The sequence below is a fragment of the Castor canadensis genome, chromosome 14, assembly GCF_047511655.1.
Source record: "Castor canadensis chromosome 14, mCasCan1.hap1v2, whole genome shotgun sequence".
Lineage (NCBI taxonomy): Eukaryota > Metazoa > Chordata > Mammalia > Rodentia > Castoridae > Castor > Castor canadensis.
The window spans coordinates 18,602,524-18,620,143 of record NC_133399.1 but is presented as its reverse complement, the minus strand read 5'-3'; the positions used below and the strand labels follow the sequence as shown (position 1 = coordinate 18,620,143).

Sequence of the window (17,620 nt, the reverse complement as noted above, 5' to 3'; positions counted from 1 at the left end):
CAAAGGAAGAGGGTAATGGAGGGTAAATATAGTTGAGGTGCCTTCTACACATGTAAGAATATGAAACACCGAAATCTGTTGAAGTCATTTTAAGAAGGGAATGGAGTAGGAAGGAGAATAATGGAGGACGAACCAAACCTAAGTGCAATATATGTATATATGGCAACGTCACAATAAACATCCTGGTACAATTGTCATATACTAATGAAATAGTTAAGAAATAAACCCTGTACTCCAAGAAAGATAAAGAAGAATCCCAAAATGCAAATGCAGGAATATTTGGGCAGAATGACCCCTTCTGTCTGGAGCTTAAGCAGCAATACTTGTATTTTTTCATTATCTCTAGTACCAGGTCTACTCACTCTCCTTCTTGCTCATTTTCCTAGTAAGATGGTCTTAATGTTGACCTTGAATCAAAGGGCTCATTCAGGAGCTTTCCCCCTTTCCAGTCACAGTCTACTGTAAATGACTTTGTGAATCCTTCCCCGCCTTCCTGGAGTTTCAGAGCAGAATACTGGGCTTGCCTGAAAATCCACAAAAATTATGAATTTCTATGTAATTTCCCCACTATATCTCCATTTTACTTGAGAGTACCTGTCATTACCTGTCATTTCCATTGACTCTATATTTACCTAAATGTATTTTATTATACTTATTGATCATTATATCTCCCTAATTGGTTTTAGGAACATTTGCTTTTTTTTTTTTACACAGGTCAATCATTCCCTGAACAGTGCTCACAACACAAGCATCACTAAATTATATTTTTCTAGTACATGTAAATAGTAATGTCTAAAATTTTTGAAACCATGACCACTTTGGAAAAGTCTGAGTGTTGAACTGGATTTACAGATCAGTAAAGGCAAGTGAAGAGGATTCACATGCAAAACCTAGTAGCTGAGATCTTGATTGCAGAAAATACAGGACAGTATTTCTGTCATGTTTTTATTGTGTAACTGTGCCATGTCTTATTTTCTTTTTCATGTTAGTCACAACAACCTCATGGGGCCAGAGATCAACACACAGATTTCAGAATTTCTACTTTTTGGAATTTCAGAGGATGCCAGAGATCAGACTGTCCTCGGCTTTCTACTATGTTACCATGTATGGGAACCTGCTCACCATCCTGGCCACAATCTCAGACCTCTACCTGCACACACCCGTGTACTTCTTTCTCTTCAACCTGTCCTTTGTGGAAATCTGCTTCACATCCAACACTGTCCCAAGGGCACTTGTAAACATCCAGACCCAGAGCAAGGCCATTTCCTATAAATCCTGCATCATCCAAATGCATTTTTTCTTCCTCTTTATAATGTTGGATGTTTTTCTGCTGACAGTGATGGCCTATGACCACTTTGTGGCCATCTGTCACCCTCTGCATTACACAGTCATCATGAACCTTTGGCTCTGTGTGTTGTACATTCTCATGTCCTGGATTGGGAGTTTCCCGTTTTCTATCTTAGAAACCTTTATAATGTTATAATTATCCTTTATGGGCACTCCGAAGTCCCACACTTTTTCTGTGAAGTGAACCATGTGGTCCAACTTGCCTATTCTGGCACATTTCTTTGTAATGTGGTGACATATTTTGGTGCTATGCTACTTGGGTGGTGGTCCCCTTATTTGCATTCTTTACTCACCCCAAGATACTTTCTTCCATTCATACAGCCTCATGAGCCCAGGGGAGGTACAAAGCATTTTCCACCTGTGCATCTCACCTCCATGTTGTCTCCTTGTTTTATTGCACAAGCCTAGGTGTGTACCTCAGTTCTGCTGTGACTCAACACTTACACTCCACTGCTATTGCCTCAGTGATATACACCATCCTCACCTCCATCCTGAGCCCTTTCATCTACATTTTGAGATACAGAGACATCAAGAGTGCTCTGAAAAGACTTACTGAGATAGGAACAATAAAAAGCCAACTGTTCTGAGACTGAATAAGTGCCCATGATTACAGGACTCAGAGCCTTAGGGTTAGACCTGAGATTTTTGATCAGATGATGGATATGGAAATTCTGTTTTATTTCTAGAGTTCCCATACCTCTAATTTAGTCTTACTATACAATTCATATATAAAATTCACTTTATTACACTTTCTGCTCTGTATAACATCCAATCATATCATTTTATCATTTTCTGATTTTGATGAAATTTTCCAACATTATATTCATAATATTGGAAATTCCCTCCTATTACATAGTATACATTATTTGGAATTTTTGATCTCTGATGATATAAATGGCAGTAACAACTTTTCATTTCTTTTTTATTACTGTATAAAAGGGGATCATCATCATAATTTCCTCTCTCCTTTCACCCTCATGCTCACATTGGTTCTCACCTGGAAGCAATCTCCTCATTTTGTACTCATGTCATTTTTCTGCTCTATATTTTGCATATGAGAAAGAGTGTGTGCTATTTGACTTTCTTAGTCTGACTCACTTTGCATGATGATTCCTTCCATTTTTCAGTAAGCAAAATACATAATTTCATCATTATTTATGGCTGAAAGTAAAAAAAATGTTACTCAATTTTTCATTGATCTCTGTCTTGCCCTCTGTCTCTCATTTTATTTATGCATTCATTGATTGATGGATATTGAAACTGATTGTATCATCTGAATTCCCATGCAGGAAACATGCATTTGGTAGCTCTGGCCACTTACAGGGTTTTACAGGGGTATATATTTAGAGAACACAGTTGAATGCTTGTGTTTTTATCATTCATTGGTGTGTCAGTTTCTGCCTTTCTTGATAATGAGAGTTTTGTATAGCTCATCATTGGGGGATGGTTTCTTGTATTTAGTCTTCTTTCTATTTCAACTTGCAGTCTTCAATGCCTACCACAGTCATGGGCAACACACACATTCATAGTTATTTACCCACCACATTTCCCAGATGGGTATTTTCTTACTCATGATAACATAGCTGACATGGTAACAATGTGGAAATGATGAATAGACCCGTGGTTCTAAGGAGTTAGATACTGGAAACAGAGAAGGTAGAAGTGGCTATAGAAAACAAATACTTGGAATCCTTGAATTATTGTAACTTTTGTCTATTAAATCATATTCCTTTTTAGATTAACCTGTACCAATTATACATATGAATGAACTTCACTATGATATTTGCACACATGAATACAGTATGCACTAATCAAATCCACCTTCCTTTCATTTGACTTCAGAGCTATTCCCAAATTCTATAATCACTGTTATTCATTTGGGTCTCCTTTTAATACTTCAGAATGTAAGAGAGAGAACATGTGGTACTTGTAATTCTGAATCTGACTTATTTCACCCAACAAATAGTTGTCGATTTCCATACATGTTGCTGCAATTGTTAGAATTCCATTCATTACATTTGACTAATATCCCATTGTGTGAATTAACATATATTCTTTATCTGTTCCTCATGCGCTGGGCTGTAAACTGATTCCTTGTGTTGTATATTGTGCATAGTGACACAATAAACTTGGATGTGCAGGTAGCTCTTTGTTCTGCTTATGTCTTTTTCTTCTTCCCAGCATTGATATTCTGAGATGATATTGCACCATAGTTTTCCTTGACATTACATTGTGGGAACTTACAAAAGGGTACATGGTCTCTTTGTGCCATTTCTTTCAACTGTAGTTTAATTTGCAAAGTATCTCAAAATTAACTACTTTATGTAAATTGCTAATGAGAAAAGTAAATTTTCAAAACAAGCTGTTTTGAAGTTTGGCTTGTTTTCCTTTTCCTCGTCTACTCACAATTCCTTTTGAATTTTACTCACATGATCACAGGCTTTTAGAACAAATTTGTGTTAATAAATGTTTCATTGCTGTGACAAATACATGACAGAAATAAAGATTTATTCTGTCTCATGGTATTAGAGAATTCAGTCCATGGTCAACTGGCTCCATTGTTCCAACAATGGGGTGAGGCAGAACATCCTACAAGGTGTCTTGGAGCAAAGTTGCTGACATCATAGTGTTCCAGAAGTCACTATGAAAAGGAAAAGAAATGAAAAAGAAAGCAAGGGGACAGGATTCATCTCATCTTTACAGAGCATGGCCCAGTGACCTATTTTCTCCAACTAGGATCCACCTCTTACTTTTCACCATCTTCTAATAATGCCATTAGTTTAATTCCTCAAGGGATTCATTTACTGATTAGGCCAGAGTCCTAAGTTTCCAAAAGTCCATTAGCTGACAAACTCAAAATACAAAATACTCATACCATAATAAATACCGTATTTTTTAAATTACCCTAACAGCCATGACCATGTTGATTTCACTCAGAGATGCTGGGATGGTTTAGCATAAGCAAATCAATAAATGTAACACGACATATTAACAGAAGCAAAGACAAAAACTACATGATCATCTAACTAGCTGCAGAAAAGTCCTTCAAAAACTCAACAAATTTTCATGACAAAAGCTCTGATGAAACTACAAGTATAAGGAATGTACCTCAACATTTTAAAGGCTAGATATGACGAGCCTATATCCAACACTATACTAAATGGGGAAAAACTGCTAACATCTCCTGTAAAGTCAGCAAAAGGGAAAGGGTGCCAGTTAGCTCCACTCTTACTCAACATAGTCTTGGAATTCATAGCCAGAGAAAGAGGAGTGGAAAAAGAGATAAAAGGAATACAAATTGGAAAGGAAGATGTTAAACTACTTCTATTCACAGATGACATGCTGATATATATATATACCTGAGAAACTCCACCAAAAATTCCTAGACACCATACACACCTTCAGGAAAATAGCAGAATACAAAATCAGTTTACAAAAATCAGTAGCCTGTCTATACACCAACAATGAAGATACTGAGAAAGAACATAGGAAAATAATTCCATTTACAATAGCCTCAAAAATAAAATCTTAGGAATAAACTTAGCAAAGGCTGTGAAAGACCTCTACAAGGGTAACTATTAAACATTTTAGAGAGAAATCACAGAAGACTGCAGAAACAGAAATCCATATTCATGGATTGGCAGAATCAACATAGTGAAAATGGCTATATTACCAGAAGAAATTTATAGATTTAAAGAAATTCCCATCACAATTCTAATGATATTCATCATAGGGATTTAAAAATCCTAATGTTTAATTGAAAGCATAAAAGCCTTCAAATAGACAAGGCAATGCTGAGCAAAAAGAGCAATGCTGAAAGTATCACAATACCTGACATCAAACTATACAACAGAACTATTGCAATCAAAACAGCATGGTACTGGCACAAGAACAGATATGAAGACCAGTTGAACAAAACAGAAGACCCAAATATGATTCCATACAGGTACACCCACCTAATTTTTGGCAAAGGAGTCAAAATCATACAATGCAGAAAAGACAGCCTCTTCAACAAATGTTGGGAAAACTGGATATCTTCCTGCAAAAAACTGAAGCTTGATCCATGTCTTATACATGTCCTGTATAAGTACCAACTCAAAGTGCATTAATGACCTTAATATAAGATCTCAAGCTTTGAAACTAGAGCAGGAAAGCCCAGGGAATATTCTGGAATTAATAGGCCTGGGGAATGTCTTCATCAGTAGAATTCAACTTGCTAAGCAACTAAGAGAATTGATTGACAAATGGGACTATATAACAATAAAAAGCTTCTGAAAAACAAAAGAAATGGTCTGTAAATTGAAGAAGCTGCCCAATGAATGTGAAAACATCTTTGACAAGGGTTTGATAACCAGAGTATACAGGGAGATAAAAAAAATAACTCAACAAAGAAGTGACCCAATGAAGAAAAGTGCAGATGACTGAACAGAGCTTGTTCAAAGAAAAAGTCCATATGGATAAAAAACACATGAAGAAATGCTCAATGTCTCTGGCAATAAAGGAAATGTGAATCAAAAGCACATTGAGATTACTTCTCACTCCTGTTAAAGTGGCTACCATTAAGAACACAAACAATAGCAAATGTTGGTGGGATGTGGGGATACAGGAATTATTGGTGGGAATATAAAGTAGTAATCCATTATGGAAAACAGTACTGAGGCTCCTCAAAAAACTAAAAATAGAATGTCCATATGATACAGCAATTCCCCTCCTAGGGATATACCCAAAGGAATGTAATTCAGGTTACAATAAAGGTACCTGCCACCAATATTTATTTCAGCATTATTCACATAGCTCAGCTATAGAAACAGCCTAAGTGCCTCACTACTGATGAAAGGGTTTAGAAAATGTGGTATTTATATTCAATGGAATTTTATTCAGTATAAAGAAGAGAGAAATTTTGTCATTTGCAGTTGAATGGAAGCAACTGGAGAACATCATCTTAAGTAAAGTTATCCAGTTTCAGAAAAACAATGGCGGCATGTTTCCTCTCATATGTGGGATATAGACCTTACATAAATACAACAATATTATGGAAAACTGGTCTCACTAAGGGGAGGTCACATACAAGAAAGAGGTTAAAAGAAGGAAGTTAAGAAGGTAAGTATGGTGGTTGGTCTTCCTATACAAGACTGAATATAAAATTTTTAGATCAGTTGAAATCAGTAGAAGAAGGTAATTAAGGTAGAAAAAAATAAAGGGAATGAACCAATTTGAACACATGAGGTCGTCAATATGGTCGCAGTAGCACTTATATGTACAGACAACTTTAGGAAGTCCAGATCCTTTCTGTCGTTTTTGACACAGTCCTCCACTGACTTTTGTTTTTTGAGGTACTGGAGTTTTAATTCAGGATCTCCACCTTAAGTCAATCCAAGAACCCTTTTGTTTGTGATGTTTTTTCCCAGTTAAGGTCTCACAAATGATTTGCCTGGGCTGATTTCAAACTCTGATCTTCGGATCTCTGCCTCCTGAGAAGTTAGGATTACAGGTGTGAGCTACCAGCGCCTGGGCTCCTGTGACTACTTGACAGCCTGGATGACAACAAATTTGCCTTGTGGATGTACTGTACCAAACAGCAGAGCACCGCAGTCTGCACACAGCAGTCAGAATGGCTATTGTTAAGAAGTTGAGGGGCCAGGCATGGGTGGCATACCCCTGTAGTCCTAGACACTTGAAAAGCTGAGATCTGAGATCACAGTATTAAGCACCCAGACCAACCCTCCCAGGCAATCTGGGAGACCCACCTCCAAAATAACCACAGCAATGTGGATTGGAGGTTTTGCTCAAAGGACAGAGTGCCTGCTTTGCCTTGAGTCAAACCACTGTCCTCCTACTAAATCCCAATTTCTGTCCCCAACAAGAAGTTGAAGGACAACACGTGTTTGAGAGGACTTGGATATAGCAGGAATTAAGCCCTGGTACACTGCTGGGGAGAATAAATTTTAATACAACATTTTGGAAAAAGGCTTGAAGGTTCTGCAAAAAACTAAACATAAAACTGTCCAATGATAGAAGAAGCACAACTCTAAGTATGCATCCCTATAATGGCTATCAGAGTGTCTAAGGTGGCTGCACTCCCACTTTAAGTTCTACTCACAGCACATAAAAAACAGAAACAAAGTGCCTTTGACATGAGTGTATAGACTGAGAGGCTGCTTTGAGAGGCTCCAAACCAATAGCTCAGTCTGCTCCTCAGGAGAGGTCCTAGGGGCTTCTAGCCACTGGAAATGACAAAGCGACCAGACACAGGGCAGCTTTGGGCACCTGATGACACTCAGTTCTGTAGCCCTGGGTCACAATTGAACTGCCAGATGACCCAAATGTTCTGATGAGGTGCCAGTGCCTAGGGGACACAAAAAGAGATGAAAAATTTATAAAAACATACAATGAAAAGAGGTCAAGTGATTCTTCTCTGCCATCTTCTCAAGTGAAATGTACACAAATAGACAAGTATTAATCACCCTCTGAAAAAGGCAAAAGGATAAAGTACTGTCTGTTAGACTGTACCATGAGCAACAAATAGTTGATAATGTGTGGAAAGGGGAAATCTGTGTGGGGGAATGTGGGCTGAAGGGAGAATATTTAGGGATTTATGATTAAGTGAGAGAGGCACTGCACTGGGGCGGGGGTGATGTTTGAAACGAAGATTGTTTTCCACTTATTTGTAAAGCCAGGGGCGAATTAGATGTAAACAACAGGCAAATCCCAAAACAAACAGAAGGAGAGAAATAATAAAAATAAGAGCTGAAATAAATGAAATAGAAATTAAAAAAATCATACAAAGAATTAACGAAACAAAAAGCTGGTTCTTTGAAAAAATAAACAAGATCGACAGACCTGTGGCAAACCTGACTAAAATGAGGAGAGAAAAAATCCAAATTAGTAGAATCAGGAATGCAAAGGGGAGATAAGAACAAACACCATGGAAGTCCAGGAAATCATCAGAGACTACTTCGAGAACCTATATCCAAATAAATTTGAAAATCTTAAAGAAATGGACAAATTTCTAGATACATATGAACCAAGAGGATATTAATCACCTGAATAGATCTATAACACAAAATGAAATTGAAGCAGCAATCAAGAGTCTCCCCAAAAAGAAAAGTCCAGGACCTGATGGATTCTCTACTGAATTCTATCAGACCTTTAAAGAATAACTGATACCAACCCTCTTTAAACTGTTCCATGAAATAGAAAGGAAAGGAAAACTACCTAACACATTTTATGAAGCCAGTATTACACTTATCCCAAACCAGGCAAAGACAACTCCAAAAAGGAGGACTATAGGCCAATCTCCTTAATGAACATTGATGCAAAAATCCTCAATAAAGTAATGGCAAACCGAATTCAACAACACATCAAAAAGATTATTCACCACAACCAAGTAGGCTTCATCCCAGGAATGCAGGGGTAGTTCAACATACGAAAATCAATAAATGTAATAAACCACATTAAGAGAAGCAAAGACAAAAACCACTTAATCATCTCAATAGATGCAGAAAAAGCCTTTGATAAGATTCAACATCATTTCATGATAAAAGCTCTAAGAAAATTAGGAATAGAAGGAAAGTACCTCAACATTATAAAAGCTATATACTTAACAGAGAAAAACTGAAACCATTCCCTCTAAAATCAGGAACTAGAGAAGAATGCCCACTATCTCCACTCCTATTCAACATAGTACTGGAATTCCTAGCCAGAGCAATTAGGCAAGAAGAAGGAATAAAAGGAATACAAATAGATAAAGAAACGTCAAAATATCCCTATTTGCAGGCGACATGATCCTATACCGTAAAGACCCAAAACACTCTACTTAAAAGCTCCTAGACACCATCAATAGCTATAGCAAGGTAGCAGAATATAAAATCAACATAGAAAAATCATTAGCATTTCTATATACTAATAATGAACAAACTAGAAAGAATATAGGAAAACAATACCATGTACAATAGCCTCAAAAAAAATCAAATACCTAGGTTTAAACCTAACAAAAGATGTGAATGACCTCTACAAGGAAAACTATAAACTTCTGAAGAAAGAGATTGAGCAAGACTATAGAAAGGGGAGAGATCTCCCATGCTCATGGATTGGTAGAATCAACATAGTAAAAATGACTATACTCCCAAAAGTAATCTACATGTTTAATGCAATTCGCATCAAAATTCCAATGACATTCATTAAAAAGATTGAAAAATCTACCCTTAAATTTATATGGAAACACAAGAGGCCACGAATAGCCAAGGCAATACTCAGTCAAAAGAACAATGCTAGAGGTATCACAATACCCGACTTCAAACTATGTTACAAAGCAGTAACAATAAAAAACAGCATGGTACTGGCACAAAAACAGACATGAAGACCAGTGGAACAGAATAGAGGACCCAGATATGAAGCCACATAACTATAACCAACTTGTCTTTGACAAAGGAGCTAAAAATATATGATGGAGAAAAGACAGCCTCTTCAACAAAAACTGCTGGGAAAACTGGTTACAGTCTGCAAAAAACTGAAACTAGATTCATGTATATCACCCTATACCAATATTAACTCAAAATGGATCAAGGATCTTAATATCAGACCCCAAAACTCTAAAGTTGATACACGAAAGAGTAGGAAATACTCTGGAATTAATAGGTATAGGCAAGAACTTTCTCAATAGAACTCCAGCAGCTCAGCAACTAAGAGACAGCATAGATAAATGGGACTTCATGAAACTAAAAAGCTTCTGTTCATCAAAAGAAATGGTCTCTAAACTGAAGAGAACACCCACAGAGTGGGAGAAAATATTTGCCAGCTACACATCAGACAAAGGACCGATAACCAGAATATATAGGGAACTTAAAAAACTAAATTCTCCCAAAATTAATGAACCAATAAAGAAATGGGCAAGTGAACTAAACAGAACTTTCTCAAAAGAACAAATTCAAATGGCCAAAAAACACAAGCAAAAATGCTCACCATCTCTAGCAATAAAGGAAATGCAAATTAAAACCACACTAAGATTCCACCTCACCCCTGTTAGAATAGCCATCATTAGCAACACACCAACAACAGGTGTTGGTGGAGATGTGGGGAAAAAGGAACCCTTTTACACTGCTGGTGGGAATGTAGACTAGTACAACCACTCTGGAAAAAAATTTGGAGGCTACTTAAAAAGCTAGACATTGATTTACCATATGATCCAGCAATACCACTCTTGGGGATATACCCAAAAGAATGTGACACAGGTTACACCAGAGGCACCTGCACACCCATGTTTATTGCAGCACTATTCACAATAACCAAGTTATGGAAACAGCCAAGATGCCCCACTACTGACGAATAGATTAAGAAAATGTGGTATTTATACACAATGGAATTTTATGCAGCCATGAAGAAGAATGAAATATTATCATTTGCTGGGAAATGGATGGAATTGGAGAACATCATTCTGAATGAGGTTAGCCTGGCCCAAAAGACCAAAAACCGTATGTTCTCCCTCATAGGTGGACATTAGATCAAGGGCAAACACAACAAGGGGATTGGACTTTGATCACATGATAAAGCGAGAGCACACAAGGGAGGTATGAGGATAGGTAAGACACCTAAAAAACTAGATAGCATTTGTTGCCCTCAACGCAGAGAAACTAAAGCATATACTTTAAAGCAACTGAGGCCAATAGGAAAAGGGGACCAGGAACTAGAGAAAAGTTTAGTTCAAGAAGAATTAACTTAGAAGGTAACACACATGCACAGGAAATCAATGTGAGTCAATTCCCTGTATAGCTATCCTTATCTCAACTAGCAAAAACCCTTGGTCCTTCCTATTATTACTTATACTTTCTCTTCAACAAAATTAGAGGTAAGGGCAAAATAGTTTCCGCAGGGAGCAAAGCATGGGGGGAGAGGGAGTGGACTGGGCATAAGGGAGGCGGTGGGGGAAAGGGGGAGAAATGACCCAAACATTGTATGCACATATGAATAAAATAAAAATTAAAAAAAAGATGTACCCAACAGGAGGAAGGCAGTCTGGGGCGTGCATGATAAAACCAGATCCTACCATCTCCACATGCCCACTCATCTCCATGTCATCTACAAGTAGGGAGAGCGTTAGGCATGCGATCTGTCCTGACAGTCCCACCCCAAAGCCAGAAGGTACTGAAGGTCGTATCCCCAACCCTTCAAGGTATAGGCGACTTCAGTGCAGCAGCCCTATAGGGGGAACTCACGAACACATAGTGCAAAGAACACTGCTTGCTGCCCAGCTGCACAAACTGCCCCAACCTGCCTGGTGCTAACCTGCTACAGATCTAACATGACCTCACTCTAGGTCACATAGGACTTTCTCTGCTACATGGTAGGAATGAGAATATAGTTGAATGACATCAAATTTCTCTAGCATTGAAACCTGCACTGCTATAAGAAATGATATTTCCTATTGGAATATTGCTTCTCTCTTAGACTATGAACATGAATGAGGCCACAGATGCTGATGGGGCTAGAGTGATGAGTTCTGTGAGATGACACCCTGTCAGTGAATGTGTGAAATAGTTTCATATCTTTGTTGTGTAACCATGCCTTCTCCTTGTGAAAAAAAATCTCTCTGGTAAGGCTGCTGACTTGTAAGTCTTGGAAAAGTTCTAGGATCTGACTGGTTTGTACCTGGGGTACAAGGACAGATAAGTAAAACAATAACAGCAGTTGCAACATGTAGATTCTTTTGGACTAGTGCAAAGTGAAAGTAGAGGAGAGATCTGTAATTCTGCATTTGAACAAGCTGGCAGTGGGTAGTTATGGAAGGCATATTCTGTTTGAACTTGCACTATGGGTTATTCAAGTGGTCAAACCCAGGGGCAGAGCCCAGAGGGGGCTCCACATTTCAAATTTCATATTTCAAATGTCTCCATGCTGATTTGTATAGAGCTCTACAAAACAGCGTTCCTCAGTTAGGTCTGAGGAATCAGCACACTGCCTGTTTGTCCCCCAAAGAATGTGGCCATTACAAATTCTTCTATCCAGGTTAGGTCCATAGGAGCATATGCTTACATCTCCAGTCAGGGAGGGAAACAAATGATAGCTTGAGGTCTCAGGATCCACATCTGGGTAGACAAACTGGTACCCAATACTTACTGGAAAATTTTTCTGTTAGGATGGCAAAGTGCTTTTTCATTACTGTTAATAGAGCTCATTTAAATTTGGTCTGGGAGAAACCAGCAGACAATTTCAGGACTTCTCAGTATAATCATATAGAATGGGCTTGTGTGGCAATTTGGGACAAGGTGTACATTTTCAAGCAGTTAGTGCATCAAAGACTCACTGATCACTCATTTCCTGTGACTTTGGGGAATCAGGAGGCACCCTTTCCAAGATGTAACAAAATATGTATGAAAGCAGGAGTCTAACAAACATTATATTGTTTACATGAACTCTAAAGTTGGAATGAGCTACTCCTGGCCACTAGTGTGGTGGAATTCCTTCAAATATTTAATTTCCTTGGTAGGAAGGAGCAAAGGTCAAATATTATGAGCCAGCATTTGAAAGGAGAAGCATTGGCACTACTGTAAGGTTTACCTTTTTAGTCCAGGTTTAAGACAGGTATTGGAAACAGAAATAAGATGTGATCTTGCCACATCATCCACAATCCAGAGGGGTGCTCTTATTCTGATGTTGCCTTTACTAGAAATTCATTTCTTCCTCCAGTAACTATGGGGAAGTACATTAATGTAGAGATAAGCAGCCTGATGACCAAATCATGAAATGAATGTTTGGAGACCAGAATCATGGGAATCTCACCTGAATTAAACAGACTGTGCTATCACCCTTCCTGATCTATACCTTAGACATGGTGTTTAGGAGTCAGTGATCTTTGAGGATAAGGCTGTAAATCTCACCTACTGGAGTGTTTTGAATGGATATGTTTGTGGTTGTTTCTTATTTACCAATGAAAATACAATACTTTCTGTAAATGTCCACAACCACTGGACATATCCACAGTGATCAATATCCTGCAACAGAAGAAGTATGTGCTATATGTCTTTGTGGGAATATATCCAGGCATGCCAAGGAATCTTGCTTGTCATGGAAAGAGCTCAAATTGAAAAATCTGTGGATCATGTGTTGAGGGTTGGGGACCTGGTTCACATGGTAGAGTACTTGCCTAGCAAGCATGAGCTCAAATTCAATACCCAATAAGATCCAAGACATCACAAATTGTAGAACTGAGTGTCTCATACAAATTGAAGATTTTGACCAAAACTGATACGGAGCTAGGAGCCTGTCATCACAACACCCGGAAACTGAGGTAAGAGGATCACTAGTTTCATGATCACTAGTTTCATATGCATGAGCTACATGGTGTGTTCAGATATAACCTAGAATACATAGCAAGATTCTGTCTCAGGAAACCAGCTAGAAGAATGATGGCTACTCAGGAGGCAGAGATCAGATGGATAACATTCAGAGGCCAGTCCATGTATAGAGTTCAAGAGATCTTATCTTGGAAATACCCAGCACAAAACAGAGCTGGCAGAGTGGCTGAAGTGGTGGAGTGCCTACCCAGAAATCATGAGCTCCTGTGTTCAAACCCCAATACCACAAAACAGAAGAGATAAATAAAAAAGTGTGTGGCACATTTTAGAGTGCAGCCTCCCTCTATATCTTATATATCCAGTACAACTAGTATTAAGTACCACCTAAGTTTCATATCTGTATCACATGTATCTGTTATTTCACATGTATACATGTTTTATAAGGGAAAAATTGCAATTTAGGATAAAACATATCTTTTCCTGATAGTAATGTGCATTATTAATGGTAATATTTAACTAATCTACACCAAGGTATCATAATTCAAATGATATTCATACATGAGTGTATGTTCATATAAATTTCATATTACTTAGTATATGAAAAATAACATAAAATGTGAATAGGCTAAATAATCCATACAAAAGGCAGATGTTGTGACTGATGACCTATCCCAGTGGAATGAGTGAATACCCAGAATGTGCAAAGCCCTAGGCTCAATTCCCAGCACCTATAGCAGCTATAGGTGCTAACGATCCCACTACCTGTACAACACAAGGTAAATAAAAATCTACTGCCTTTCAAATCAATATCAAAAGCATAAATAAGCTGAGAGACTTCTACATGCTGTTCAGGAGAGAAACATCCACATAAAATAAGCATGGAAAGTTGTGGCCCATGTGGAAATAAATCCTGCCCTGGGCAATGTGCCCAAGAAAGAATGCCAAACACACAGGATCATTCTCAAGTGAGAAAGATGGAACATCATTGTGTCACCCTGACCCAAAAGTCTTCTGTGATTGGATTATTCACTGAGCATTATGCATACACGAGTCTTCCCACTCCACAGAACAAAGTGGTGGTGTTACATGGTCATGCGTATGTTCTTCCCTAGGATGAGGGCTGAAAACAAGTTAAAATTCAGTTTCTTCTTCAAAGAGATTTCTACCATAGTCTGATCATTGTTAAGGTGCTATCCAGGAGTCACAGGGATTTGATAAGGCAAAAAACAAGCAAAACAGCAACAATAACAAAAATCCCAACAACCCTCCTTACCCCAAATCCAGTAGACTTCTACCATGCTGGACAGCAGGTCAGTACTTCCTAGGCCTCCCCCAGCTCACCCCTCTGACGACGCCAGGTCTACCAGTTCCTCCTGGAAGGAGGTGTTCATGCAGTGGTTTTCTCAACTGTAACACATTCCATTGCAGGGAGTATATCCAATCCTCCAAACTCTGCCAAAAAAGCAGAGTGGGCAAGTGTTAATTCCCTGGGGTTGGAGAAAACAAAGGATTTTAAATATGAGCACCAGCACTCGTATGGACAGAGAACGTTTATGAAGAACAGACGTTGTGTATTCCCTGAAGAGTTTTTTTTTGCACAAAACTTCAGTGACTACTTGACAGCCCGGTTTCTTAAAATTTGTCTTGGGATGTTCTATACTAAATAGCAGAAGACAGCTGTCACAATGGCTATTATTACTATTTTTTAAATTTGGTTTTACCATTTTATTTTATATTAGTATGCTGGAATTACATTGTGAAGCTTACAAAAGTCCTTAGAATATATTAAACATATCACACTTGAATTCGTCCCCTCCATCATTCTCCTTAATCCCTGTTCCCCCATTCCAGGACTAGTTTCAACAAGTCTCATTTCTCCATTTACCTAAATCTGTACACAGATTCATCCTCCTACATCCTTACCCCACTCCTCCCACTTCCCACTAGTACCAACTCCCCAGGGAGGACATGTTCTGCCCTCCTGTAACAATTTTGTAAAAGAAAAATGACATTTTTGTTTGTTTAAGGAAACAGTGAGCTTCCTTGTGACATTTCCTCATATATGTATATGTACATATATATGAATTGGCTCATCACCCTCCACAATGGCTTCTATCCTGAGGTTGTGAGGCTGAAGCCCCTCTAATCCAGCTAATTGGAAGGCCAAGAACCAGAGGATCAGGGTTCAGGGCTAGTCATAGCAAATAGTTTGGGAGACCCCACTTCCAAAATACTCACAGCAATGCTGACTGGAGGTGTATTTCAAGGTGCAGAGCACCAGCTATACAAGAGTGATACCTTGAGTTCAAACCTGAATCATCTCCCCACCTCCCAAAATAAAAGTAGTGGAAGAATAATATGTGTTTGAGAAGACATGGATATAGCAAGAAGGGAGTCCTGGAACCCTGTTAATGTGTGGGCCCAGGAGAGGAGTCAGTGCTCTTTAGCAAAAGCAACTTGAGTGCCTCTTACAAAACCAGATGTGCCCAACAGGAGGAGGGCTGAGTAGGGAACACATGGACCACAAGTACTACCATCCACAACATCTGCACACCTCCACATGAACGGGGGGACCAGAGGGTGGGGGCAGATGTCCATAGGTGGCTCCATGGGAGGTAAAGTCACACATAGACCCTCCAGGGCACACGTCCAGACACACCTCCTGCCAGACCCCTCCCCACAGTAGCAAGGAACAGAGCGGCACTCACCCCAATGCCCCACAGCTAGTGGGGGTCAGGAAAAAGGTGTCCAGGAAAGAAGACAGAAATGGGAGCTCGGCTCAACAGCAGAGGCAGTTTTGTGTCGGGATGAACATGGGAGGACTCCAGTCAAGGAGAGACCAGAGCGCCTTCTCCAACAGGCTTGGGATTTATGGGGCTGTGCAGGGTGTTTTCGGGAGGTGGTCTTCGGGGCAGGTGTGCGGAGGTCACGGTTAATGCGGGTGTGTTAGGGAGGGGTTGCAGCTTTCAGCTCTGCACGGTTGGTGCATCGCTTACTGGACATGACGGTTGGCTGCGTCACTTGAGAGAAATGAAAAATGACTGCGGGAAACAGGGCAAGGTACGGTGACGTCAGAAATGGCAGCGGTGGGGGGCAGCGGGTGAGCCTTGAGAGGCTGCAGGTTTTAGGATGACCTCACTCTTGCTGAACAGAGGGGACCCCGGCGCAGCTGCCCTAAAGGAGGCCGGGCCTGCAGGCTCGGAGCACGCGGTGGGGAGAAGCACTGCCACAGTCACGGATGCCCTCCCTTACCCGTCACCACGCCACACGCACGCACTGTCCTTGCCTTTCGGGTGTTCGCGTCCTCCCTAAGGGTCTCCCTGCGTCCTGCAATTCACAGGGAGGAATTGGATGTGGAAAAACCGCCTGAGCATCCCGGACCCAGGACACACCTGGAAACGATTCCAAGATAGCTGCAGATGGCGAGCTTCAGTTGAAGACCCGCCCCAGATCGCGAAAGCCCGCCCTTTCCTCACTGTATCTGTGCCTGATTGGACAGTGCTCATACCGATGCCTCCAATAGGACAGCGATTGAAGTCCTGAGTGACATCAGATCGCACCAATCAATAGCTGAATGATGTCACAATGTCAAATTCTCTGTTGCAGCTTCCTGAGGGATGATCTACCTTCATAACAGGACAGGCTTACAGTCATCATGTTCATGATAGCAGGTTCTGATTTATAGCAGGAGGCTCATATATGTTATGAGCTGAATTGTTTACCTCTAAAAAAAAAGTTCATGTTTATTTCTAAAAATAGTGCTACCAGCTAAGTGAAAGGGGCATCACAGGAGTAATATTCGGGATTAAGGAACCCTTTAATTGTCCTTTTTTTCTGGTTGTTGGGCTAATACCCAGCCAGTACCGTGCCTGAAATTCTAGAATGCACAGAATCGCCTCAGAAGCAGCGCAAACCACACTGCTGTGGACTGCACGAACTGACTCAACTTTCATGGCACTAACCTGCTACTGGACACCATGTTT

The 17,620-nt window shown here is 39.6% G+C and overlaps 1 pseudogene; it reads left to right on the top strand.

Moving 5' to 3' along the window:
• Positions 1-1,060: 1,060 nt before the first annotated feature.
• On the top strand, positions 1,061-1,934 carry LOC109676060 (olfactory receptor 7A5-like; annotated as a pseudogene).
• The last annotated feature ends 15,686 nt before the right edge of the window (positions 1,935-17,620 follow it).